The sequence below is a fragment of the Urocitellus parryii genome, chromosome 4 (genome assembly GCF_045843805.1).
Source record: "Urocitellus parryii isolate mUroPar1 chromosome 4, mUroPar1.hap1, whole genome shotgun sequence".
Classification (NCBI taxonomy): Eukaryota; Metazoa; Chordata; class Mammalia; order Rodentia; family Sciuridae; genus Urocitellus; species Urocitellus parryii.
In genome coordinates, this window is record NC_135534.1 from 41921163 (window position 1) to 41931259 (window position 10097).

Here is a 10097-nt window from a genome sequence, read left to right on the forward strand (position 1 = left end):
CATTCAGGAGTGGGGAAAAATCACCTATAGATACACAGATAGTGAATAGCAGCCAGAGTGGAGGACACAAGCCTTTTCAATAGATCACTTGAAAATCATTAACTCAAATTACATTGGGAAATTGCTCCTGCAGGCTATCTTGAAACAAATAGACTCCCTGTGTTTGGCCATTTGGATTTTCCTTCCAGAGAAAGTCTTCCAGATTGAGATCTATTTGAAAACAGTATCTGAACATGTGAATTGTGCACAGTAGTAGTCTGGCCATTTGAGTGGAGGTCAGCTTTCTTACAGTAGCTTCTACCCAAGAGACTACAATATCAGAAGACGATAGAGGGAGATGTGAGAGTAATTTTAAGTAGATCATTTCTTCATATACTAAGGAGGCAAAATGTTGGCAACGACAGAAACTAAAGCACTTAAAGGACATAACAGGTAAGAAAATATACAAATGTCTCTAATCCATCATTTGTCCTATGTCTATGTGTAGCTTTTATTTTCACAAACTGATATATGTACCTGGACTTAGATGTCAAATACATCTTTTTTTTTTTTTTTTTTGGAGTGATGGTCCGTCTACTCATTCCATCTACTAACAGTTGTTACCTGGTGAGGAAGTTAAAGTGTGTGTGTGTGTGTGTGTGTGTGTGTGTGTGTGTGTTCCAGCCTAAAGCAGTGTCAGTCCCAGAATAAGCACTATATGTGTCAGCTGTTGTGATCATTATGCTGCTGTTTCTTGATTTCCAATTGTTGATGCATCTACTGATATTCTCCTGTGAAAGAATTACTTTTAATTCACCCTCTTTTTTTTTCTCACACACAAGTTCATGCATGAGTACACGAACACAAACGTGTACTGACTTCTTAACTTCTATCTTGTCACGAATTTCTTTAAGCCAACATTCTATTTTCTTATAATAATTATAATAATAATAATGTTGAGCAACTGTCTAAGCTTATATAATTCCATGGCAGAGATAAAACTCCAACTCAAGATATTCACCTCTTGTTGCTCACAACCAAACCATAGGGTTTCTTTGGTTTCATTTGCTTTCTTACAAAGCATTCTATTTTCTCTAGAGTTTATAATGACATACTTCTATTTGTTGACATTGTTTTGTTATGTTTCTGTCATCGATCTCAAAACTCTCAAAGAGAAATGTACAATTCCCTCCATATTGTCAAATTCCACAGGTAGCCTATCAATTCAACATATTGTCACTAGATACTTTTGTCCTTGAGCTCTCTGATCTTCTCCTTCAAAATAAGCTAAATGCTCTGTGGTCTTGTTGCACAGCTGCCAACCTGGGGGTCCTCCAGCACCATTATCCTAGGGACCCTTCAACCTCTCTTCTTAATCAACTCTATGTTTTCTAGATCCCATATCTTTCTTGAATGCATTCTTTTGCAGTTTCTTGAAGTAAAGGGCTCAGAAGTAAATTACTTGATAATTTTCACATTTGAAAATTTATTTTTCCATCTTCACCCTTGACTGGTTTGCTTCTGTGGGTTTTAATTATAGTTATTTTCCTGATAATTTTGATGGCTTTGCTTCATTTCTTTCTACCTCCTAGTATAGTGGCACCCGCTTTCTCTACAGAAAAGTCTTAACTGGGCTTCACCAGAAATCTTCACCTTGGCTGATTTTGGGACTGTCAGCAAAACAGTCTCTGCAAAGGAGTTCAATGTAGATCAAACTTCCTATTTTTGTGTTGCCTTATCTTATTTGGCCACTGGCCAGGAAGAAATCAGCATTCCAGGTGCTGAACACCCCCTTATTAATTTTTCACAAACATATCCAGTATAGTAGTTTGTAGAAATGTGCAAATAAGGCCTCTGGTCTTGAGGTGGGCTTCACAGAGATGTCTACATTTTCAAGATAATTTACCAATTTTTCTCCATGGTAACAGCTGGCAGGGGGAGGAAAGAAAGGGGAGAAGAAGGTCTTCCCTTCTCAGGTGTTATTCTTGAGGGGTTCACTTGCCCAAAAGAGTGAAAGAAAAAGCTGCTTTTATGTGAACTTCTGTAGACTGTTAACTTCTGAGTCCCTCACCTTAAATGCTGAGTATAAAACTCTGAAACTACCTGAACTCACGGTTCAGAGGATTGATTGATTACAGCAAAAGCTGTGCCCTCTAAACCTGGCTGTAGCCAAATAAAAACTGTTTCCTGCTATCTTCGGTGCCTTGCCTCATCTGTCCCTACAACACTAGTATTGCTATTGGTAGACAATACCATTTGACTTTTGCAGAAATGTATATGCTTTAATTTTTTTCTCTAGAAAGTTTATAATACTTTATCTCTACTGTTATGAAAATTTAAGAAATATAGGGGCTTTTGTAGTTTTTATGTTTGTTACTCAGAGACAAACACTTTCATGTCCTTCAAATATGAAAATGTTCACATTAAATCTACTTGATAATTTCCTCTACTCCAATTTCCCTATTCTTTCTTGAAATCCTATTAGTTCGATCTTAGCTATCCTGAACTAATCTTCTGGGTTTTTTTTTGTCTTTTTAAATTTTTTTTTGTATCAGGGATTGAACCCAGGGATGCTTGAGCCACATCCCCAGCCCCTTTTCTATTTTATTTGGAGACAGGGTCTTGCTAAGTTGCTGAGGCTTTGAACTTGATATCCTCCTGCCTCAGCCTCCTGAGCCCCTAAGATTACAGATATCTACCACCAAACCCAGCCCAAAGATCTCCAGTTTTCAAAATCTTTTTCTTTCCAATTATGTGTTTTGACTTTTAAGTTTTTGATAGATTTCCCACTTTTTTCTTTGAACACATTAAAGGCTTCTGCTATATACATTTAACTTCCAAGAACTCTTTATTCTCTAAACAGTCTTTATTCTAGTGGCATCACATTCTTATTTTAAGGAGACACTATTTTCTTTTTTTCTCCTTGAAATTTTTAATTCTAAATGTTATTATTTTGTTTTCTTGTGTTCCCTGTTTCCATTAATTTCCTGCTTTTCAAAATTTTTGCTTTATATTTGGTTAGGGTCTTTATTCAAAACTCTCATGGACTTTGGCTAACCATTTATATTTAATAGGAAGGCATTATGAACTGACATCATTCTCATAACTTTGGAGCTGTGGACTCCAGATAGCAACAAATGTACGCTATTTTGTTTTCATTTTTTTTTGCATTGTGAGTCACTTTATTTAAGAGTGTTCTGATCTGTTTCCTGGAGATTAGACATCTGACAAACAACAATCTAAAAGCTGTGTAGAAATTGGGAATGAGGATGGAGTCTTGCCATTCAAACTTTGGTTTTCTCCTCCTGATTTCAGCAAGGTGTCTCACCACAGACTTCAGCATGCATACTGTCTTTGAAGTCTGGGTCTATATGATTTACCCTACAGACACAAATTTCTCTCACCTGTCATGACTATGAGATTCACTGGCCTGGAGAAATAGTCTAGGGAAGATCTAAATCCTTATTATCTAGACTTATAGCAAAGTATCCTGTAACTAGCCTGGTCCATACACCAGGTACTTCTAATTCCCATGCTATCCCAGAGTTTATGCATAAATCAGAATGCTTTCTGCTGAAAGCATTTAGGTTTTATCTCTCTCTGCTATCTGGGTCACTTTCTATTTGTCCATTAGTTTTCTACCTCCTGAAATCTTGTTTTCATTGTCTAAATTCTATGACTTCATATCTATTCTGTTTTATAGCACTTTAAAATTTGCTTTCTTATCATTTTAATGTGGTCCCAGGAGAAAGCAGACATAAACTAATATGCTTAAACTTCCAGATTTAGTTGGAGATGGGCATCCATTTTATATTTAAAACAAAACTATATTATCTATGTAAACTTTGAAGTAGGGCCCATGTTTCTCTTTTTCATAGTATTACTTTGCATTAAAGAAAGATAATAACAACATTTGTCACAGAAAAAAAATTCTAGTATTTAAGCTTATGCATATATTTCCTCATTCTGACGAGGGTTAGATGATCATATGCAGAATTCTGAAGCGTTTTCTCTCTGGAGAAACCTACTTCTCCAACTTCACCTTCACGGTTTTTTCATTCTTGCTCTTCCATACCAGGAACAGAGACAGGCCAAGTATGTTTTTGAGCTTCACTGGCTAACATATTATACTTTGTATTTTTTCTTCCTCCTAGAATTTCTCATTTTATAAAAATGTCTTGTTTGCTCTTCTGCTTGCTATCTGATTTAGTTTTCTATTGCTGCTATATCAAATGACCATTACCTTAGTAGCATAAAGAAACACAAGTGTGCTCTAAGTTTGTAGAAGGGAAGTCTGAAATGGGTCTTACTGGGCTAGCATCCTGTTATCAGCAGAGCTGCATTCTTCTGGATACTCTAGGGAAGAAACTGGTCCTGTCTGTTCTAGAGGCTATTTGCTCTAGAGGCTGTCTGTGCTAGAGGCTGTCTGCTTTCATTGGACCATGCCCCTTACTCACCTGGAAACAATCAAGTCACAGACCTCTGCTTCTGTCATTACTTCTTCTCTGACTCTACTACCTGTTTCATGTATAAGAACCTTTGTAATTACCCTAAGCCCATCTGGATAATCTAGGATATTGCTACAGTTCAATATCCTTAATCGCATCTGCAAAATCCTCTTTACCACATAAACTAACAGATTCAGAGATTCTGAGGATTTTGAAGAGAATGTGTGGGAGAGACTATTATTTTGCTTACCACAGTATCTGTTGGGCGTTTGTTTTGTGCTGTCTTTCTAAATGAACTAGCAAACACTCCTCAATGATAGGAAATATTCCTCTTTTTCAGATTCCTATTCCCAGCACCTGTAATGCTTCCTGCTACAAAAAAAAAAAAAAAAAGCTCATTTTAAAATGGGTTTTGCATTTGGTCAACCTTATTTCCATTCTCTTGTTTAAGAATCTGTGGAAATCTAGTTAGAGTCCATTCAAAGTTCATAGTCATTCAGTAGCTGAACAGTGGGAGCTACAGAGCAGCCTTTAGTGGCAGGATGAGCACTCCAGTCAGAGTGTACCTGCCCACCTTCAGACCAGTCTGAAACCTCAGTCTGCTCCGGTTGAGCAATAGTGAACTTGGGAGCTGAAATAGTCTATTCACTCTCAAATTCTTTCTCTGTCTTTTCATCAGTAGTGATTCTACCGATCTTGAAGGGATAGAAAGAATCACTGCTGATGAAAAGACAAAGAAAGAATTTGAGAGTGAATAGACCTAGGAAGTTTGACACATAGAGCAGAATGAGAACACCCAAGTGATATCTGCCTCATGTGCCCAACTTCCTAGGTCAGCATCTACCACATCAGACCCATTGAGTTGCCTGGGATGGCAACGTCCACATAATACAGAGGAAAATACATGTTACACAGAGCAATGACAAGCCTTTGTGGTAGCTGGTGGTCAGCCCTAAGATCTGTAATCCAAGATCTAGTTCTCCAAAGGCTACACGGATCTGGTTAGTGAAGGTTCCAGAAGTAAAATATTTAGCTACAAAGTGGCTCCAGTGGACTTTGGCTTAGCCCACTGGCCCTTATGCCTGAAGGATTTGACAGTGAGAGCTGGATTTTCAATGACAACAATGGCATGAGTTACCAGGGGAAGTTTCTCTCAAGTTCTGTTCAGACATATGATGTAGGTACCATAACTTTTCCTTTTGTAAACGTATGGTTCCATTTGAAAGTCAATGCTAGTGTCAACTAGGTGATTCCTGCAAAGAATTTGTGAATATCCTCCTCTTTCATCACAGGATATAAAGGGTTCCAGACATGGTGAAAATTTCCCCTTTGGTTACTGTGGGAATCCAGAAAACAGTATGGAACCCTCTGTGGGTATCCTGGAAAGGCTCAACAGATATTTTTGAATAAAAGAATAACTGGGACTTGAACTTAGAGTTCTTATCCAAGGAGCAAGTGGATTTTGCCCTACTCTCTTATGGCACTTGCCTCCTACATGAGCCTTGGTCTCCAGACTCCTCCATTCTCCAGGTCATTCTGCACTCCCCTGTGGAACTCACGTCACTGAAGCAACACTCTAATCATTACACTTGCTTTAGCAAAGTCTTCACAAACCAACAAAATGAATATGGTATGACTTACAAGAAACCTCTCCCTGCTCCTCTGCCTTAGTGCTTATTGTTAGTCTTACCTATAATGCCATATATATATATATATATATATATATATATACACTTTTTTATTTTTTTGCTCTGGACTTACTAGTGCTCTTGCCACTCACATCCAAGACCTGGATCAAGTATATGTTACTTAATGAAGTTCTTCCTTTTATTCTTTCACTGGAAATGAGGATCTAGTCCTAACTGATATTGGTAGAAAGGTATAACCTTGGAGAAGACAATCAGAAGTTTTAATCCTAAATTACTTTATCAGAGGTGGTAAGAATGATAAATTGAATTAGGGTCTGACCCCAAAGTACTTAATATATGAGAGTCTCTCCTGCAGTCTTTAAAAAGGGGTCCATATTTGCATGATATATCTTTTCCATAACTCTTGCCCAAATGCTTGACAACCATATAAATAGTAAAAATTGTTTAATAAGTAAATTCTCCTAAATCATATTGTTATATTCCTTTTATAGAAAATGGTATTACATTAGTTTCTTAAAACTTCCAGAACAAATTACAACAGACTGATTAAAAAATAACAAATTTATTTTCTTATAAATCAGGAGGCCATAAGTCCAAACCCACATTGATCAGCAAGATTGGTTCCTTCCATGAGGGAGAAATCACCCCATGCCTCTTTCCTACCTATGAGCAGTTGGTGACAATCCTCATAATTCTCAGCTTATAAACATATCATGCCCATCTTTTCTTTTAACTTTATCTTTGCCTTTATCTTTCTTCTCTGTTTCTCTGTGTTTTCTCTTCTTATAAGGACTTCTGTCTTCAGATTTAAAGCTCACCCTAAATCCAGAATGGTTCAATTTCAAGGCCCTAATTACATGTGCAAAGTCCCTATTTCCAAATAAGGTCACTTATTTGGTTCTGGGTGAATAAGGTTGTGAGTGAACTAGAATTTTGCAGAAACTCTGTTCAACCCACTAGAGGTATGATGAGACTCCTTCCCACTTAAAATCTAAATCCTAGAGCTAGAGTAAGTAGATGCAGAGCTCTGCCCACCCTTACTGGATGTTTGCCTTTAGCTTCGTTACTTAGCCACACCCATTTTCATCTTATGCATAAATGAAATGAAGATAATAATTATAGTAATATCTACTTTCAAGGGGTTCTATGAAGATTAAAATCAGCAATCTCTATATAAGAAGTTTAGTGTAGCTGGGTTATTATTAGCTAATCAATACATGCTGACTTTACATAGTATTGACTTTTTCTTTCTCTAAAGCAGGTACTCCTTCCTGGGAAGCTTGCCACTCCTGTACTTTTTACCTAACTCCTTCCAAACATTTATGTCTCAGCTTAAGTGACCCTTCCTCAGGGAGACATTTCCTGACATCTGCAATAGAATCCAATAGCCCTCAATGCTGTTTCAGTCTTTATCACAATCGTGTGGTGAGTATTATAATCAAATCATAATTAAAGAAATTTTGTATAGTGGATACTTCATTACTGGCTCCCCAATGTAGGTATACATTCTCAGATTTTCTGAGTTGAATCCTGACTCCTGCAGTCATCTTCCTTGGGTAAACTCCTCCATCTGCCCACGTCCCAGTTTCCTCAGATGAAAATGGAGATAATAATATTACTTTCTTCAAGCTGCTGTTTCAAGGACTACATGAAATTCTGTGCATAAAACACACAGATCACAATATCTAGACTATCATAATTGCCTCAAAATTACTTATTTAGTATCAATATTTTTTCTGTGCCTGGCATCTATACAGTTAATGGTGTCAATTAATACTGAATAAATGAGCCTGTTTTGTTGTTGTTGTTTGTTTGTTTTTTTTTGTTGTTGTTGTTTCCAAATCTAGGAACACAGTCTGTATCACAGAGTAGTATAAAAATTCAAAGGTTCCAGTGACCTTGTCCTCATTAGAGATTTTCTCTAACCAAAGAAACTAGAAAGCCCAGGGGAAGTACTGACTGACCCTACTGCCCTCAAATAGGTTTTGCTATTATAACCCTTACAATCTTATTTAGAATTTAAAAAAAAGTGTTCAAGGAATCCAATTGTTTCTAGCCCTCAGGTAGTCTTTTGGAAATAGACAAAGGTTCTAGAAGGTCAGTGAAAAATATCAGGCAGAGGAAATTCAGGTTCCTTAGCAGGGAAAATGTGACTTGAGGCAATAATACTTTGGTGTGAGAAGGGAGGGAAACTCATTGGGACTTTGCAGCTTTCAATGTGCTTCTCTATAGTCTAAGACAAAAATGTACCACTGCTCCCATTGAGGAGCACACATATTCCTTCATTTCTTTTCAGCAGTAGAGAATTTAGTGGCATAGCTTTGCCATCAGACTGGTCCAGTTAAAACTCTGGTGAAGATGTCAGGCAAATTTTAAATCTAATTTCTACAGGCTGAAAGTTCTATGGTTGAAGTCTCTTATATTTCTTTAAAAAGCCAGAGCTGAAACAATGTGCTTTTTTGTTTTTATTTTTTTTGAGGCACATAATTTTAGAATTTAAGATTATATAGGATAGGGCTGGGGCTGGGGCTCAGTGGTAGAGAGCCTGCCTTGCACATGTGGAAGGCATTCACTGGGTTGAATCCTCAGCACCATATAAAAATAAATAAATAAAGATATGTGTCCATCTGCAACTAAAAAATATTAAAAAAATATAAAGATTATATAGGTTAAAACCCTTAGTTTACCAGTGATAAACTGAGGAGCAGAGAGTTTAGGTGATCCATCTGGGTTACAGGTAGGTACTTAGGATGGATTCAGAACTGAAGACCAGATGGATTCCATTCTTACCAGAGTCTCTTCCCCACACATGACTTACCTATTAGGGAAACTGTCCCATTTAAAAGATGGGACATCATACTCTAAGATGTAACTCCAGGACTAAAAGGACTTTGAGGATTTATTTCATCTATTTACTGCACTTCAAGGTTATAATTCTATTATCACCAAGAGGTAAAGTCTATCTGTGTCTATCTGTGGGTTCCTTTCATGTGGTAACCCAGGAAAGAATATGTATATCCTCTCTTAGTAGCAAGCTACTTTTAATAACTGGGAAATGATATGTAGACATAAATAAAAACATATTTTTATTTGTAAAAATACAGTATATATATTTTTAAAAACTTTAGAAGCCCCTGGCTTCCTTTGTATCACCTCCCACCCCATCCCTTCTTGCTATACCTTCAATGGAGAAATGATTCTCCAGACAAAATTTAAAACATCCGTTAGGCCACCTGGACCACTGAGCCAGATTACTAAGCTGAAACAACAAGTACCTGCTTTGTGGTTTCTTTTGTGCCACTTTCATTAATGCAACCGAGGGAGTAAGTTAAGCAGATGTGGCTCTCTTGTCTCCTTTGTTTTGTTTTTCTTCCTTCGTGTGATTGTACAATGCTTGGTACAATTCCAGTAATTAAATTGAGAGGAAGGTATTGGGTTTCATTCACAAGCTGCAGCTGCTTACTCTATCTCAAAGGCCTTTGTCTGGATATCTAACATACAATAAAACTCTTTTAGAGGAATTCTTTGGTTCATTTATTTCCCCTTGTGCATCAAATTCCCACTGTGGACACAAAGAGGAATGGAATTATGATTGACATAGTACAATTTAGGCACTTTGTATTCCTCAATGTATTTTTATTTTTTGGTACTAGGGATTGAATCCCAGGACATTTGACCACTGAGCCACATCCCCAACCCTTTTTAATATTTTATTTAGAGACAGGGTCTCTCTGAGTTACTTAGAGCCTTGCTAAATTACGGAGGCTGACTTTGAACTCACAATCCTCCTGCCTTAGCTTCCTGAGCTGCTGGGATTATAGACATGCACCACCATGTCTGGTATCCTCAATGTATTTTTATTAAAATTCAATTCATTCATTTCCTCAAAAAATATTCATTTATTTTAAATCTTGTATTTTTTTTTTACATTTATTTATTCATTTATTTATTTGAGACTGGGGAATGGACCTAGAGGCCCTTTACCACTGAGCTATATTCCCAGTCTTCTATTTTTTTTTTT